This window comes from Cryptomeria japonica, unplaced genomic scaffold (genome assembly GCF_030272615.1).
Source record: "Cryptomeria japonica unplaced genomic scaffold, Sugi_1.0 HiC_scaffold_24, whole genome shotgun sequence".
In the NCBI taxonomy this organism is placed as follows: Eukaryota; Viridiplantae; Streptophyta; class Pinopsida; order Cupressales; family Cupressaceae; genus Cryptomeria; species Cryptomeria japonica.
In genome coordinates, this window is record NW_026728846.1 from 377,501 (window position 1) to 396,072 (window position 18,572).

The 18,572-nt window shown below is 56.6% G+C and overlaps 1 non-coding gene across 1 annotated transcript; it reads left to right on the forward strand.

Moving 5' to 3' along the window:
• The first annotated feature begins 17,421 nt into the window (after positions 1-17,421).
• LOC131861111 (5S ribosomal RNA) lies at positions 17,422-17,540 on the forward strand. Its single transcript, XR_009360190.1, has one exon. It is a non-coding gene; the product is annotated as a 5S ribosomal RNA (ribosomal RNA).
• Positions 17,541-18,572: the final 1,032 nt, after the last annotated feature.

The window sequence follows — 18,572 nt, forward strand, 5'->3', positions numbered from 1 at the left end:
CAACCCCTTATCCCGCGACGCGTCCGACAAAGAGAACGTTCCAAGGCGGCAGAGGAGGTTACCAGCCGAAGGATGCAGTAGCAATAACAGGTATAGTTCCGCGGCGGCCGAGAAGACTCACCGCATAGGAATCGGGATGCGAGGCGAGGGATGCGGCGGGAAGGCCCCGACGGCTAAACGGAAGAGGCTGCAGGGCCGCCTCGGAATGGTCCAAGCATCGGATGCGATTGGGACGACTACCAGTGCCAACCCCTTATCCCGCGATGCGTCCGATACACAGATAGTTCCAAGGCGGCCGAGGAGCCTCACCGCATATCAATCGGGGTGCGAGGCGAGGGATGGGGCGGGAAGGCCCCAACGGCTAGACGGAAGAGGCTTCAGGGCCACCTCGGAATGGTCCAAGCATCGGACGCGCTTGGGGCGACTGCCAGTGCCAACCCCTTATCCCGCGATGCGTCCGATACACAGATGGTTCCAAGGCGGCCGAGGAGCCTCACCGCATAGCAATCGGGGGTGCGAGGCGAGGGATGGGGCGGGAAGGCCCCAACGGCTAGACGGAAGAGGCTTCAGGGCCGCCTAGGAATGGTCCAAGCATCGGACACGCTTGGGGCGACTACCAGTGACAGCCCCCTATCCCGCGATGCGTCCGATACGAAGATGGTTCCAAGGCGGCCGAGGAGCCTCACCGCATAGCAATCGGGGTGCGAGGTGGGGGATGCGGCGAGATGGCCCCAACGGCTAGACGGAAGAGGCCACAGGGCCGCGTCGGAATAGTCCAAGCATCGGACGCGCTTGGGGCGACTACCAGTGACAACCCCTTATCCCGCGATGCGTCCGATACGAAGATAGTTCCAAGGCGGCCGAGGAGCCTCACCGCATAGCAATCGGGGTGCGAGGTGGGGGATGCGGCGAGATGGCCCCAACGGCTAGACGGAAGAGGCTGCAGGGCCGCCTCGGAATAGTCCAAGCATCGGACGCGCTTGGGGCCACTACCAGTGACAACCCCTTATCCCGCGATGCGTCCGATACGAAGATAGTTCCAAGGCGGCCGAAGAGCCTCACCGCATAGCAATCGGGGTGCGAGGTGGGGGATGCGGCGAGATGGCCCCAACGGCTAGACGGAAGAGGCCACAGGGCCGCCTCGGAATAGTCCAAGCATCGGACGCGCTTGGGGCGACTACCAGTGACAACCCCTTATCCCGCGATGCGTCCGATACGAAGATAGTTCCCAGGCGGCCGAGGAGCCTCACCGCATAGCAATCGGGGTGCGAGGCGAGGGATGCGGCGAGATGGCCCCAAAGGCTAGACGGAAGAGGCTGCAGGGCTGCCTCGGAATAGTCCAAGCATCGGACGCGCTTGGGGCGACTACCACTGCCAACCCCTTATCCCGCGATGCGTCCGATACACAGATAGTTCCGAGGCGGCCGAGGAGGTGGGGGATGCAGCGAGATGGCCCCAACGGCTAGACGGAAGAGGCTGCAGGGCCGCCTCGGAATAGTCCAAGCATCGGACGCGCTTGGGGCGACTACCAGTGACAACCCCTTATCCCGCGATGCGTCCGATACACAGATAGTTCCGAGGCGGCCAAGGAGCCTCACCGCATAGCAATCGTGGTGCGAGGTGGGGGATGCGGCGAGATGGCCCCAACGGCTAGACGGAAGAGGCTGCAGGGCCGCCTCGGAATGGTCCAAGCATCGGATGCGCTTGGGGCGACTACCACTGCCAACCCCTTATCCCGCGATGCGTCCGATACACAGATAGTTCCAAGGCGGCCGAGGAGCCTCACAGCATAGCAATCAGGGTGCGAGGCGAGGGATGCGGCGAGAAAGCCCCAACGGCTAGAGGGAAGAGGCTTCAGGTCCGCCTCGGAATGGTCCAAGCATCGGACGCGCTTGGGGCGACTACCAGTGACAACCCCTTATCCCGCGACGCGTCCGATACACAGATAGTTCCAAGGCGGCCGAGGAGCCTCACCGCATAGCAATCGGGGTGCGAGGCGAGGGATGCGGCGAGAAGGACCCAACGGCTACACGGAAGAGGCTTCGGGGCCGCCTCGGAATGGTCCAAGCATCGGACGCGCTTGGGGCGACTACCAGTGACAACCCCTTATCCCACGACGCGTCCGATACACAGATAGTTCCAAGGCGGCCGAGGAGCCTCACCGCATAGCAATCGGGGTGCGAGGCGAGGGATGCGGCGAGAACGACCCAACGGCTACACGGAAGAGGCTTCGGGGCCGCCTCGGAATGGTCCAAGCATCGGACGCGCTTGGGGCGACTACCAGTGACAACCCCTTATCCCGCGACGCGTCCGATACACAGATAGTTCCAAGGCGGCCGAGGAGCCTCACCGCATAGCAATCGGGGTGCGAGGCGAGGGATGCGGCGAGAAGGACCCAACGGCTAGACGGAAGAGGCTTCGGGTCCGCCTCGGAATGGTCCAAGCATCGGACGCGCTTGGGGCGACTACCAGTGACAACCCCTTATCCCGCGACGCGTCCGATACACAGATAGTTCCAAGGCGGCCGAGGAGCCTCACCGCATAGCAATCGGGGTGCGAGGCGAGGGATGCGGCGAGAAGGACCCAACGGCTAGACGGAAGAGGCTTCGGGTCCGCCTCGGAATGGTCCAAGCATCGGACGCGCTTGGGGCGACTACCAGTGACAACCCCTTATCCCGCGACGCGTCCGATACACAGATAGTTCCAAGGCGGCCGAGGAGCCTCACCGCATAGCAATCGGGGTGCGAGGCGAGGGATGCGGCGAGAAGGACCCAACGGCTAGACGGAAGAGGCTTCGGGTCCGCCTCGGAATGGTCCAAGCATCGGACGCGCTTGGGGCGACTACCAGTGACAACCCCTTATCCCGCGACGCGTCCGATACACAGATAGTTCCGAGGCGGCCGAGGAGCCTCACCGCATAGCAATCGGGGTGCGAGGCGAAGGATGCGGCGAGAAGGACCCAACGGCTAGACGGAAGAGGCTTCGGGTCCGCCTCGGAATGGTCCAAGCATCGGACGCGCTTGGGGCGACTACCAGTGACAACCCCTTATCCCGCGACGCGTCCGATACACAGATAGTTCCAAGGCGGCCGAGGAGCCTCACCGCATAGCAATCGGGGTGCGAGGCGAGGGATGCGGCGAGAAGGACCCAACGGCTAGACGGAAGAGGCTTCAGGGCCGCCTCGGAATGGTCCAAGCATCGAACGCGCTTGGGGCGACTACCAGTGACAACCCCTTATCCCGCGACGCGTCCGATACACAGATAGTTCCGAGGCGGCCGAGGAGCCTCACCGCATAGCAATCGGGGTGCGAGGCGAGGGATGCGGCGAGAAGGACCCAACGGCTAGACGGAAGAGGCTTCAGGGCCGCCTCGGAATGGTCCAAGCATCGGACGCGCTTGGGGCGACTACCAGTGACAACCCCTTATCCCGCGACGCGTCCGATACACAGATAGTTCCGAGGCGGCCGAGGAGCCTCACCGCATAGCAATCGGGGTGCGAGGCGAGGGATGCGGCGAGAAGGACCCAACGGCTAGACGGAAGAGGCTTCAGGGCCGCCTCGGAATGGTCCAAGCATCGGACGCGCTTGGGGCGACTACCAATGACAACCCCTTATCCCGCGACGCGTCCGATACACAGATAGTTCCGAGGCGGCCGAGGAGCCTCACCGCATAGCAATCGGGGTGCGAGGCGAGGGATGCGGCGAGAAGGACCCAACGGCTAGACGGAAGAGGCTTCAGGGCCGCCTCGGAATGGTCCAAGCATCGGACGCGCTTGGGGCGACTACCAGTGACAACCCCTTATCCCGCGACGCGTCCGATACACAGATAGTTCCGAGGCGGCCGAGGAGCCTCACCGCATAGCAATCGGGGTGCGAGGCGAGGGATGCGGCGAGAAGGACCCAACGGCTAGACGGAAGAGGCTTCAGGGCCGCCTCGGAATGGTCCAAGCATCGGACGCGCTTGGGGCGACTACCGTTGCCAACCCCTTATCCCGCGATGCGTCTGATACACAGATAGTTCCGAGGCGGCCGAGGAGCCTCACCGCATAGCAATCGGGTTGCGAGGCAGATTATTGGGAAGGGAACCCCCTGGGATGCGGCTCAAGCAGTGCCCAAAGGGACTGGAATGCGGAATCACATCGAGAGACCCAAATGCTATACGAGGGCTCAAATCGAATTATCGATTTGGCCACGACATGGACGCATCGGAACGACTACCTTTGCCGAACCACTCGCAATTGCATCCATACCGAAACCAATAGACATTTCCGTTAGAGCCCTCGCATAGCATTCGGGAATCTCGCATGCCCCTCTAAATCGACCAATGCTGGCGCTCAATGAAAATCCGAGCGCTACCACCGTTCGAGCGCCAGCATTGGTCGAGTTAGAGGGGCACGGGGGAGAATGCTCCAGTCAACACCTCCCCTATATAAGTTATTTGTCCGATTCTCGCACAACCGTAGTCTGCCTCGTCGAATCAAACAACGGTCCCAGATTCCGACTTCCGTTCCGTAGAGACCCAAAAGCTAGATGGAGGCTCGCAAGAAAGAGAGTCGGCGCATAGCAATCGGGTTTCTCGAACGTTTAGGGACCGAGCTCACTTGCGGATAGGGCAAAATCCGCCAAGCAACCCAAAAGCTAGACGGGGGCTCGAATCGAATCGCCTAGGCGGCCACAACAACGACGTGTTGGATCGACTACCAGTGCCAAACCATTCAGCAAGACTAGTCTGTGTCGAGGCCGGATAGAGATTCTCAGAGAGCGCCCGCATAGCATTTAGGAGACCTGCCGCGTCCCTCACACTCGACAAATGGTGGTGCACGTTTATAAATCCGAGCGATCCCAACCCTTTCAAGCACCAACATCGGTCGAGATAGAGGGGCACGGAGGGGGCTGCGTGAGACAACACAGTCCCTGTAACGGGTCTGCATTGGGCAGAATACTTGCACAGTTTTTGGATCGGGTCCAGCCTTAGTGGGGTTCCATTTTGCATCGGAACTCTTTCTTTTGCATAGCCGACATGGAATTGGTGTTTCACACAGCCGACTTAATTCATTTCATCGGCGGGGCCGATATGTTTTATTTCCTTGGCGGGGGCCGACATGGGACTTGGCCGATGTTCTTCTTAGCGCGGACTTAACTCATATGAGTCCGGACCTATATGGGCGCTAATTTTCCATTAGCGGGATTCCTTTTGGGCCGGCCCTATCCGCCCAACGGCTCTTTTATTTGGGTCCGACCCTCCAGTATATAAGATGAGCGGGATGCTCATTCTTGGCAGGAAAGCAGAAGCAGATTCAGAATCAGGATCATCAGCGATCAAGCATTCGGCAGCGAGCAGACGAGCAGACAGATGCGAGTCTTCGGCGTCGCAAGTCTGAGTGCGAGTATTGCAGCGAGGGACTTTATTGCTCAGGCGAGCATTGGGGTCTTGTGACTTGGCGATCTGGCACCTCGAGGAGCTAACTGGTTCTCCTCTCGAGCGAGCCGATCCCAGTCTGAGTCGAAGGGACTCTTTGTAACCTGTTCGAGTCAGATTGGCTGGCTGGGCAATCCATTTGGGGGCGACCGGTATTTCTCAATACCGAGTTCTATCCAGCATTGTAATCTTTGAGGATAATAATAAAGGATATGGGCACCTCGCCCCACCTTTGAATGTTGTGTTGTCTATTTTATTCCGCATTGCATCGTATCCTTTTATGCATTCTGGGAGCAAGTCGATCTGCATTTTCATTGTGCATTCCGCTTTAGCGCAATATTGGAAGGGACGAGGCGTAGGCCGAAGGTCTCTGACCTTGAACGGATCCGAGTCGGGTCGGGACTTGTCGGTGCCGCACAGGCTTAACTCCCAAAGCCCGTGACAGTTGGTATCAGAGCTTCGGATCAGATCCGGGGCTGTGCAGATCGAAAGATGGCAGATACAGATAGTCAGCATGAAGTGGAGGTCGTGCAACCTGAGAGTAAGGCTGCGAAGGTGTCTTCGAAGGGGAAAGATCCGAAGCACCGCGATTGGCTCCAAGACCATGAAAATCGACTCGAGGACTTGGAACAGTCCGACCTCGAGGAGCGCATGACGGCAGAGTGGTCGAAGCTGGCGGAACAGATAGAGTCTTTGAGGGAAGAGATCCGCTTCCTCAAAGAGGGGCAACAGATCTTCCATTCGTTGTTGCAGGGAGGAACGCATGGTTCTAAGGCAACTCGAGTTGGAACTTATGACGGTGAGCGCGATGACAAGGCACTTGATAATTTCTTCTGGGATGTTGAGGAGTACCTGTCGTGTGCACCGAAGACGTCTGATGAGGCACAGGTCAAGGATATTGCAACATACCTTACCGGCAGTGCGAAGCTGTGGTGGCGAACGCATCAGGCAGATGAACGCGCTGGGAAGACGGTGAAACCGATCAAGTCCTGGGCTGACTTGAAGGCAGCGCTTCATGATCAATTCCGACCTGGGAATTCGGATTGGATCATCCGATCCAGGTTCGATGAACTCAAGCATACTGGCACTATTCGAGAGTATGTCAAGGCATTTCAGGTGTTGGATTTGGAATGCACCAAGTTGAGCGACTTCGAGAAGTTATTCCTCTTCACTAAGGGTCTGCAACCCTGGGCGAAGGATGAGCTGAGGAGACAGAAAGTTCAGACTTTGGCCGAGGCGATCACAGTTGCGGATGGGCTGCTCGATTATAAGGGCGATGCAGCTAGGGGCTTTGGTGGAGCTCGAACAGACTACAAGAAGAACTTCCGCCGGAAAGAGAAGAAGGGAGGCGGACCTCCTTCTGATCCTAACGGCGAGCCCAGGAAGAAGAAACCGAAGAAGTCGAATGGAGAAGGTAACCCGAAGAAGAAAGATCACACACAGACTGAGAAGAAGAAGGATCGTGATCCAGGGTGTTTCATCTGTGGCAAAGATGATCACTGGGCACGGAGCTGTCCAGATCGGAGTAGGATCAACGCGCTGTTGTTCGAGGAGAAGAAGTTGCCCGCAATGAGCACCTTGCAACTCCTGAATGCAGTGCAACATTCTACCGAAGTGGCCGATAAGCACGAGTTGTGTTTTGTGGAGACTTTCTTTGGCAACAAGAAGGTGCTAGCTATGGTGGATTCAGGTGCCACCCACAACTACATCTCCGCATGCCGAGCGAAGAAGCTTGGACTCAAGATCGAGCCCACTACAAATCAGTTCAAGGCGGTGACCGCACCCGCGCAGCAGGTGAGCGGTGAGATCCATAAGGAAGTCATCCGAGTTGGGTCGTGGCAGGGTGTGCTTGATTTGATCGCCATTGGAATGAATGAGTTCGATCTCATACTCGGGCAGGAGTTCTTGAGGTCGGCATCAGCAGCTGTGGTGCCACACTTGAGCTGTTTGCTGATATTGGATCCGAGCAGACCAAGTATGGTTCCGATGATGAAGAGCGTGGAACAGGATCTCCTGTTGAATGCGCTCAGTGCTAAGCGGGTTGGCAAGGGAAGGCAGGAGGAGTTGTTTTTGGCCGCACTGATTGGAGATTGGGATGAAGGAGAGTCGTCAGGACCCTCTAACACCTCGGCGATCCAGGATGTGTTGTCCGAGTTTGCGGATGTTATGCCAGACCAGCTCCCAGCTGTGTTACCACCGAGGAGGCACGTTGATCACAGGATCGAACTGGAGTCAGGGGCAAGACCACCAGCGAAGGCTCCTTATCGACTCTCCGCACCAGAGATGGAAGAGTTGAGGAAGCAGTTGGCAGAGCTCGCTGAGGCAGGATACTTGCGTCCCTCCAGATCACCTTATGCTGCTCCAGTATTGTTCCAGCGCAAGAAGGATGGAAGCCTTCGGATGTGTGTGGACTATCGAGCTTTGAACAAGCTCACCATCAAGAACAAGTATCCGTTACCTCTCATAGCGGATAGCTTTGATCGACTGGTCGATGCAAGAGTGTTCACCAAGTTGGACCTGAGGCAGGGTTACTATCAGATCAGGATCGCGCCAGGTGATGAGGAGAAGACCGCGATCACGACGAGGTATGGTAGCTATGAATTCTTGGTTATGCCTTTTGGTCTCACTAACGCTCCTGCAACCTTCAGCACCTTGATGAACGATGTGTTTCGCTCATTATTGGACAAGTGCGTTGTTGTGTATCTGGATGACATTTTGGTATACAGTCGAGACATGGAGGAACACAAGCGGCACCTTCAGGAGGTGTTTGCTTTGTTGAGAGAACATCAGCTGTTCGCAAAGAAGGAAAAGTGTGCTTTTGCGCAGAAGGAAGTGCCGTTTCTGGGCCATATTCTTGGTCATGGCCAGATCCGACCAGACCCGGAGAAGCTTCAGGCAATCCGAGACTGGGAGCCGCTTCGCAATGTGCATGAGGTGAGACAGTTCCTTGGTTTAGCTAACTACTATCGCAAGTTTGTAGCAGGCTATTCCCGGATTGCGAGCCCCTTGACGGATCTGTTGAAGAAGGACCGCGGATGGAAATGGGGCGATAAGCAGCAGACAGCATTTGAGTTGCTAAAAGACAAGTTGACTGAGGAGCCAGTCCTTGCTTTGCCGAAATATGGCCAACCTTTTGAGGTCCAAACCGATGCGTCCGACTATGCCATGGGTGGAGTTTTGATGCAGGATGGACTCCTGTACTTTGCCGCAAACCGAGTCTACCTTCCGAAGTGGAGAGATGTTCGCAAGGAGGTCTTGCAGGAGTGTCATGATTCCGTTTGGGCAGGGCATCCGGGACAGAAGCGAACAATGGCCTTGTTGGAAAGAGGCTTCTACTGGCCTAACATGAGGGACGATGTTGAGAGGTATGTGAGGACTTGCCTCACTTGTCAGCAAGACAAAGCTCAGATGTTGCAGCCGGCGGGCTTGTTGCGTCCTCTCCCCGTTCCTGTGCGACCTTGGGCAAGTGTGAGCATGGACTTCATCACACAGTTGCCGGAGGTAGATGGACATTCTAGCATCATGGTCGTGGTAGACAGGTTCAGTAAGTATGCAATATTCATTGCATGTAAGACCTCGTGTCCAGCCGAGGAGGTGGCCGAGCTCTTTTTCAAGAATGTGGTCAAAAACTGGGGTATACCTTTGAGCATTGTAAGTGATCGGGACCCTCGATTCACTTCGAACTTCTGGCAGGAGTTGTTCAAGATTGTTGGGACCCGACTCCTGATGAGTTCGGGGTTCCATCCCCAGACTGATGGACAGACAGAGCGGATTAATGGCATCCTCGAAGACTACCTAAGGCACTTCGTAGTCTCGGATCAGAGGAACTGGCCTAAGCTGCTGGATGTGGCCCAGTTCTCCTACAATCTGCAGAGGAGTGAGTCCTCGAAGTTCAGTCCTTTTGAGTTGGCTACGGGCCAACAACCTCTTTCACCCCACACAGTCTTGGCAGGATACCAAGGCGAGAATGTTGATGCAACAGAACGACTGAAGAGCTGGAATGAGAAGGTGGACTTGGCTCGTTACCATCTCACCCAGGCTTCAGACAGGATGAAGAAGTTTGCTGACAGACACAGGCGTCGATTGGAGTTTGATGTTGGCGACAAAGTTTTGGTTCGCATGGATCAGGACCGATTCAAAGTCCCAAAGGGGCTGAGTGCTTCGTTGGTCAGACGATTTGATGGACCTTTCGAAGTCATTCGGAAGATCAATCCCGTCGCCTACCAACTCAACTTACCCCTCCATCTCAAGACTCATCCTGTTTTCCACGTCTCTCAGTTGAGACCGCATCATCCAGATGACGAAGATCTGATAAGAAATATTCCGAACAGAGGCCCGGCGAATGTGTTGGACAATCCGGACCGCAGAGTCAGCCAGGTCCTTGCAATGCGAACACGAGGAGGAGGCAAGAACGGCATCCGTGAGTTCTTGGTGATGTTCGAAGGACAGGGACGCGACTCCGCTTCCTGGGAACGCAGTGAGTCGTTATGGCGAGACGAGGAGATAATCATGGAATTCCTCTCCAGGAGGAACCCGCCCAGACAGGAGTAGATTTCTGGGTCAATGCCTCCCAGTGCTTTGTGCAGGGGTGCTGGCGTCGAGGGCGCCGCCACTAGTTTAGTGGGGGAGGATGTAACGGGTCTGCATTGGGCAGAATACTTGCACAGTTTTTGGATCGGGTCCAGCCTTAGTGGGGTTCCATTTTGCATCGGAACTCTTTCTTTTGCATAGCCGACATGGAATTGGTGTTTCACACAGCCGACTTAATTCATTTCATCGGCGGGGCCGATATGTTTTATTTCCTTGGCGGGGGCCGACATGGGACTTGGCCGATGTTCTTCTTAGCGCGGACTTAACTCATATGAGTCCGGACCTATATGGGCGCTAATTTTCCATTAGCGGGATTCCTTTTGGGCCGGCCCTATCCGCCCAACGGCTCTTTTATTTGGGTCCGACCCTCCAGTATATAAGATGAGCGGGATGCTCATTCTTGGCAGGAAAGCAGAAGCAGATTCAGAATCAGGATCATCAGCGATCAAGCATTCGGCAGCGAGCAGACGAGCAGACAGATGCGAGTCTTCGGCGTCGCAAGTCTGAGTGCGAGTATTGCAGCGAGGGACTTTATTGCTCAGGCGAGCATTGGGGTCTTGTGACTTGGCGATCTGGCACCTCGAGGAGCTAACTGGTTCTCCTCTCGAGCGAGCCGATCCCAGTCTGAGTCGAAGGGACTCTTTGTAACCTGTTCGAGTCAGATTGGCTGGCTGGGCAATCCATTTGGGGGCGACCGGTATTTCTCAATACCGAGTTCTATCCAGCATTGTAATCTTTGAGGATAATAATAAAGGATATGGGCACCTCGCCCCACCTTTGAATGTTGTGTTGTCTATTTTATTCCGCATTGCATCGTATCCTTTTATGCATTCTGGGAGCAAGTCGATCTGCATTTTCATTGTGCATTCCGCTTTAGCGCAATATTGGAAGGGACGAGGCGTAGGCCGAAGGTCTCTGACCTTGAACGGATCCGAGTCGGGTCGGGACTTGTCGGTGCCGCACAGGCTTAACTCCCAAAGCCCGTGACAGTCCCCTATATAAGTTATTTGTCCGATTCTCACACATCCGAAGAATGGTCATCAAATCGGACAACAGCCCAAACTTCCGACTTCCGTCCCAGAAAGCCCAAGAGCTATCTAAAACGTTCATGGCCGGAACTCGATCGCGGCTATACCAGTCCGCCAAGCAACCCAAAAGCTAGACTGGAGCTCTAGTCGAATCACCTCTGTGGCCATTGCAAGGACGTGTTGGAGCGACTACCATTGCCGAACCATTCCGCAGGTCGAGTCCATACCAAGGCCGCATAGAGATTCACGATGAGCTCCTGCATAGCAATCAGGAGACTTGCCGTGTCCATCACAATCGATAAATCCTGGTGCAAGATTTTTGCATCCGAGCGCTCCAACCAGTCGAGCACCAGCATCAATCGACATAAACGGGCACGGGGGGAGGATGCTCGAGAACACTACCTCCCCTATATAAGTTATTTGTCCGATTCTCAAGCAGCCGAAGTCTGGTCATCGAATCGGGTCAAAGACCACAACTTCCGACTTTACCCACAATGCAAGTCATCGAATCGAACATCGGCCCCCGAGTCGGACTCCATGCGTATGTCAGGTCATCGGACCCAAATTCCGCCTTCCTGCGCATGGCGGGCCATCAATATCAACTCGGTCATCGGACCCAAACTCCGCCTTTTTGCGTATGGCACGCCTTCAAATCGGTCATCGGACCCAAATTCCGCCTTCCTGTGCATGGCGGGCCATCAACATCAACTCGGTCATCGGACCCAAATTCCGCCTTTCTGCGCATGGCACGCCATCAACTCGGTCATCGGACCCAAATTCCGCCTTCCTGCGCATGGCAGGTCATCGGACACAAATTCAGACCTCGCCAATATGCCTACGTATCGAATCGGTCATCGGACCCAACTTCCGACTTCATCCATACTGTAGGGTCTTTGAGGTTGGCGCGGTGCGCTCAACCCAGGGAGTCGACCCATCGAAGCATACACCTCCCCTATATAAGCTATTTGTCCGATTCCCACACCTGTGTAGTTTGCACCTCTGACCAGGACATCGACCCCAACTTCCGAACTCGACTGCAACGACGGCACCAGCGCCTTGGTGCGCACCTTGCGACGCACAGTCCCAACATTCGCCTTCCTGCACATGGCAGGTCATCGGACCCAAATTCCGACCTCGCGAGTATGCCTACATATCGAATCGGTCATCGGACCCAACTTCCGACTTCATCCATACCGTAGGGTCTTTGAGGTTGGCGCGGTGCGCTCAACCCGGGGAGTCGACCCAACGAAGCATACACCTCCCCTATATAAGCTATTTGTCCGATTCCCACACCTGTGTAGTTTGCACCTCCGATCAAGACATCGACCCCAACTTCCGAACTCGCCTCCAACGACCGAACCAGCGCCTTGGTGCGCACCTTGCAACGCACAGTGCCAACATTCGCCTTCCTGCACGTGGCAGGTCATCGGACCCAAATTCCGACCTCGCGAGTATGCCTACATATCGAATCGGTCATCGGACCCAACTTCCGACTTCATCCATACCGTAGGGTCTTTGAGGTTGGCGCGGTGCGCTCAACCCGGGGAGTCGACCCAACGAAGCATACACCTCCCCTATATAAGCTATTTGTCCGATTCCCACACCTGTGTAGCTTGCACCTCCGATCAGGACATCGACCCCAACTTCCGAACTCGACTAAAAAGACCGCACCAGCGCCTTGGTGTGCACCTTGCAACGCACAGTGTCAACATTCGCCTTCCTGCACATGGCAGGTCATCGGACCCAAATTCCGACCTCATGAGCATACCTACTAATCGAATCGGTCATCGGACCCAACTTCCGACTTCATCCATACCGTAGGGTCTTTGAGGTTGGCGCGGTGCGCTCAACCTGGGGAGTCGACCCATCGAAGCATACACCTCCCCTATATAAGCTATTTGTCCGATTCCGACACCTGTGTAGTTTGCACCTCCGCTCAGGACATCGACCCCAACTTCCGAACTCGCCTGCAACGACCGAACCAGCGCCTTGGTGCGCACCAAAAGTGCGCACTTTTGGAGGGCACTTTTGTGCGCTCCAAAGGTGCGCACTTTTGGAGGGCACTTTTCTGCGCTCCAAAGGTGCGCACTTTTGGAGGGCACTTTTTGGAGGGCACTTTTCTGCGCTCCAAAGGTGCGCACTTTTGGAGGGCACTTTTTGGAGGGCACTTTTCTGCGCTCCAAAGGTGCGCACTTTTGGAGGGCACTTTTTGGAGGGCACTTTTCTGCGCTCCAAAGGTGCGCACTTTTGGAGGGCACTTTTTGGAGGGCACTTTTCTGCGCTCCAAAGGTGCGCACTTTTGGAGGGCACTTTTTGGAGGGCACTTTTCTGCGCTCCAAAGGTGCGCACTTTTGGAGGGCACTTTTTGGAGGGCACTTTTCTGCGCTCCAAAGGTGCGCACTTTTGGAGGGCACTTTTTGGAGGGCACTTTTCTGCGCTCCAAAGGTGCGCACTTTTGGAGGGCACTTTTTGGAGGGCACTTTTCTGCGCTCCAAAGGTGCGCACTTTTGGAGGGCACTTTTTGGAGGGCACTTTTCTGCGCTCCAAAGGTGCGCACTTTTGGAGGGCACTTTTTGGAGGGCACTTTTCTGCGCTCCAAAGGTGCGCACTTTTGGAGGGCACTTTTGTGCACTCCAAAGGTGCGCACTTTTGGAGGGCACTTTTCCTGTGCTCCAAAGGTGCACACCTAGGTGAGCACCTTCGACCACACCTTGTAGCACACCAAACTCTGACTTTCGACTTCATCCGCAATGCAGGGTCTTTGAGGTTGGCGCAATGCGCACAACCAGGGGAGTCGACCCATCAAACCCAACACCTCCCCTATATAAGCTATTTGTCTGATTCTCATACATGCGTAGCCTGCAGGAGCAATTAGGACATCGACCCCAACTTTCGGCTTCTAAACGAAAACAAGGTCTTTGAGGTTGGTGTAATGCGAACAACTAGGGGAGTCAACCCATCAAACCCAACACCTCCCCTATATAAGCTATTTGTCTGATTCTCATACATGTGTAGTCTACAGGAGCAATTAGGACATCGACCCCAACTTTTGACTTCTTAACGAAAACAAGGTCTTTGAGGTTGACGTAATGCGCACAACCAGGGGAGTCGACCCATCAAACCCAACACCTCCCCTATATAAGCTATTTGTCCGATTCTCATACATGTGTAGCCTGCAGGAGCCATTAGGACATTGACCCCAACTTTTGACTTCTTAACGAAAACAAGGTCTTTGAGGTTGGCGTAATGCGCACAACCAAGGGAGTTGACCCATCAAACCCAACACCTCCCCTATATAAGCTATTTGTCTGATTCTCATACATGTGTAGCCTGCAACAACGATTAGGACATCCACCCCAACTTCTGAATTCGTCTGCGTTGACCGCACCAAAGGTGCACGCCTTGGTGCTCACCAAAATCCGACTTCCGACTTCTTCTGCTATGCGGGGTCTTTGAGGTTGGCGCAGTGCGCACAACCAGGGGAGTCAACCCACCGAATGCAACACCTCCCCTATATAAGCTATTTGTCTGATTCTCATACATGCGTAGACTGCAGCAATGATTAGGACATCCACCCCAACTTTTGACTTCTTAAACAAGACAGGGTCTTTGAAGTTGGTGCAGTGCACACAACCAGGGGAGTCGACCCATCAAACGCAACACCTCCCCTATATAAAGCTATTTGTCCGATTCTCATACGTGTAGTCTGCAGCAGCGATTAGGACATCGACCCCAACTTCCGAATTCGTTTGCATTGACCGCACCAAAGGTGCACGCCTTGGTGTGCACCCTGGAGTGCACTTTGGTGCTCACCTCGGTGCACACTTTGGTGTGCACCTCGGTGTGCACCAAAGGTGCGCACCTTGGAGCGCACCAAAGGTGTACACTTTGGAGCGCACCACATAGGGTCTTTGAGAGGTTGGCGCAGTGCGCACACCAAGGTGGGTGTTGAGGTGCGTGCCGAGGTGGGTGGGTGCTAGGGTGCGCTCCATGGTGGGTGCCAGGGTGGGTGCGTGCTAGGGTGGATTCCAAAGAGGGTCATAGGGTGGGTGCCAAGGTGGGTTGGTGATATAGTGGGTTCAAAGGTGGGTACTAGGGTGGGTTCCAAGGTGGGTCACAAGTTGGGTGCCAGGATGCGTGGGTGTTAGGTTGGGTGCCAAGGTGGGCTCCTGCGTGGGTGGGTGCTAGGGTGGGTTTCAAGGTGGACGCGAGGGCGGGTGCCAAGGTGGGTAACAAGTTGGGTGTTAGGATGGGTGAGTGCTAGAGTGGGTGCCAAGGTGGGTGGGTGCTAAGGTGGATGCCAAGGTGGTTCACAGGGTGGGTGGGTTCTAGGGTGAGTTCCAAGGTGGGTCACAGGTTCAGTGCTAGGGTGGGTGTCAAGGCGGGTGTCGAGGTGCCTGGGTGCTAGGGTGTGGATGCCAATGTGGGTCATAGGGTGGGTACTAGGGTGGGCTGCAATGTGGGTGCCAAGGTGGGTAACATGCTCGGTGGGTTCTAAATTGGGTGCCAGGGTGGGTGTGCACCCACCTTGCCCGAGGTGGGTGCCAAGGTGCCAGTGTGGGTGGGTGCTAAGGTGGATGCCAAGGTGGGTGAGAAGGTGGGTGATAGGTTGAGTGGTAGGATGGGTGGGTGCCAAGATGGGTCACAGGGTGGGTGCAAGGGTGGGTAGGTGCTAGGGTTGGTGTCAGGGTGGGTGGGTGCTAGGTTGGGTTCCAAGGTGGGTGCGAGGGTGAGTGTCAAGGTGGGTCACAGGTTAGGTGCTAGGATGGGTGAGTGCTAGGGTGCAAAGGTGCCAGGGTGGGTGCTAGGATGGGTCGATGCTAGGGTGAGTGGCAAGGTGGGTCCACAAGTGTCAAGGTGGGTGCCGAGGTGGGTGCCAAGTCGGCGACTGCTATGGTGGATGCCAAGGTGGGTCACGGGGTGGGTGCCAAGTTGCTAGGTTGGGTTCCAAGGTGGGTGCCAACGTGGGTGCTAGGGTGCGTGGGTTAAAGGGTGTGTCACAACGTGGGTGCCAGGATGGGTGCGCACCCACACTGGCCAAGACGGGTGCGGGTGCAAGGTTGGGTTCCAAGCCCGGTCACAGGCTGGGTGCTAGGATGGGTGGGTGCCAAGGTGGGCACCAGGGTGGGTGCACCCACCCTGGCCAAGGTGGGTCACGGGGTGGGTCCTAGGGTGGGTAACGGGGTGGGTACTAAGGTGCGTGCCAAGGTGGGTCATAGGGTGGGTGCCAAGGTGGGCACCAGGGTGGGTGTGCACCAACCCTAGCCAGGGTAGGTCACGGGGTGGTTGTCGGGGTGGGCGTCAAGGAGCCAAGGTGGGTGGCAAGTAGCCAAGTTGCGTGCCAAGGTGGGTGTCGGGGTGGGTGCCAAGGATCCAAGGTGGGTGCCAAGGAACCAAGGTGGGTGTCTGGGTGGGTGCCGAGGTGGGAGCCAGGGTGGGTCCCAAGGTGAGTGCAAAGGTGGGTGCCAGGGTCAAGGTGAGTGCCAATGTGGGTTCCAAGGTGCCAGGGTCAGGGTGAGTGCCAATGTGGGTTCAAAGGTGCTAAGTTGGGTGCGAGGTTGGGTGCGAGGGTGGGTGGGTGCCAAGGTGTGCTAGGTGGAAGCCCGGGTGGGTCGGCATCCCATGGGTGTCGAGTTGGGTGCCTGATGGGTGCTTCTTGTCAAGTTTTAGTCGTCGGGACTCATTTCGAGCCTTAGAGGTCGTTTCTTGTCCGGTTGCCCTGTCTTCGACCTGGGAACCCAATTTTGGTCCTCGGGTCCCATTTTTTTTTGTCTCGCATCCCACTTTTGGCCTGTGGCCTTTTCGGGGTCGATTCTCGTTTTGGGCATCAGAGCATGTTTCTTCTCCTAAAACCCAATATTTGTTTATTAAGTCTCGGAACACATTTTTGTTCTCGTGGACCCATCATGGGTCTTGGAACGCATTTGTGGTCCTTGGGTCCCATTTTGCATCCCGAAACTTGTGTTTTGGTGCTTGATCCCTATTTTGGGTGCCCACCTTGCACCAAGTGCGCACCCGGGGCAAACCGAGCGCCTTGGTGCACCGGGGCAAGATCGAGCGTGCACCCGAGGCGCCCCGAACATGCACCAAGGTGCACTCGGCCCACATGTGAGCGCAGGTCGTTGCGCCCGAGGTGGTGTGTGGGCACCGCGTTGCAGACGGGACACTGCACGCACACGACGCCCCCTCCAGGTGCACGCACGTAGGCCGGGCCGGGTGCACACCCGACGCCCTAGCAAGGTGCGCGCACCCGGGCAGGGCTCACACTTGGCGAACGGGGCGCACTTCGCGAGGGAGGGTGTGCACCTCGACGGGGGTGGGTGGCCGGGGTGGATTCGCACGTGGGTCGCGGTTTGCTAAGTACACACTGCGACAAGCTCATAACGGGTGCGATCATACCAGCATTAGTGCACCGGATCCCATCAGAACTCCGCAGTTAAGCGCGCTTGGGCCGGAGTAGTACTGGGATGGGTGACCTCCCGGGAAGTCCCGGTGTTGCACCCTTTTTTAGTTTTTCGCCGGGCGTCGCAATGCTATTTGAATAAACCTTTTGCCCGTTTGCGTTCTCGTCGGGGCCGGGCCGGGCCGGGGTGCGCTGCCCGCACTACCGCGCGCGCGGGGGGCGACACCGAGCGCGCACCCGAGGCACCCCGAGCACACAGGCCACGGTGCAACCCGGGCGTTGTGCGCGCACCCCGGTGCGCCCGAGGTGCTGCGCGCGCACCCAGGTGAAATCGGTGTGCACCTCGGCCAGTGCGCGCTCGGTCGAGTCGCGCACGTTGGCCAAGGTGCACGGTGATGTTTCTTACTCTAAGGTTCCGCACCAGACGCCCGGGACAGGTGAGCGAAGCTGGGCGGGGCCGGGTGCGCGGCCGGGGCAGGTGCACGCAGCTGGAGAGAGCTTTGGAGCACACTTCGGAGCGCACCAATGATGCGCTCCATTCAAAAGTTTCCTGAAAAGGCAAAAAAAGTTGAGATTATAGAATTTCCCACTTGAGAGATTGTAAAAAAAAAAAATTTAAAATGAAGGAAACGCGGGTGCCAAGGTGTGCGCAGCCCAGCCAAGGTGTGCGCACCAAGGCGCCCACCCTGGCGAAGGTGCACGCAAGGTGCGCACCCGAGGCAAACCGGACAATTAACCCAACTTTCGACTTCGCGCGCACCTTGGAGCGCACTTCGGAGCGCTCCTTGGTGCGCACCAATCTTGGGCACCTCGGAGTGCACCATGGCGCCCACCAAGGTGCGCACCCGGGGCAAACCGAGCTCCGACTTCGTGCGCACCTTGGAGCGCACGAAAGGTGCGCACCATGGCGCCCACCAAGGTGCGCAGCCCAGCCAAGGCGTGCGCATCAAGGTGCGCACCCTGGCGAAGGTGCGCACCCGGGGCAAACCGAGCTCCGACTTCGTGCGCACCTTGGAGCGCACAAAAGGTGCGCAACCCAGCCAAGGTGTGCGCACCCCGGTCAAACCGAGCTCCGAATCGTGCGCACCAGAGGTGCACGCCATCGTGCGCACCTTGGAGCACACTTCGGAGCC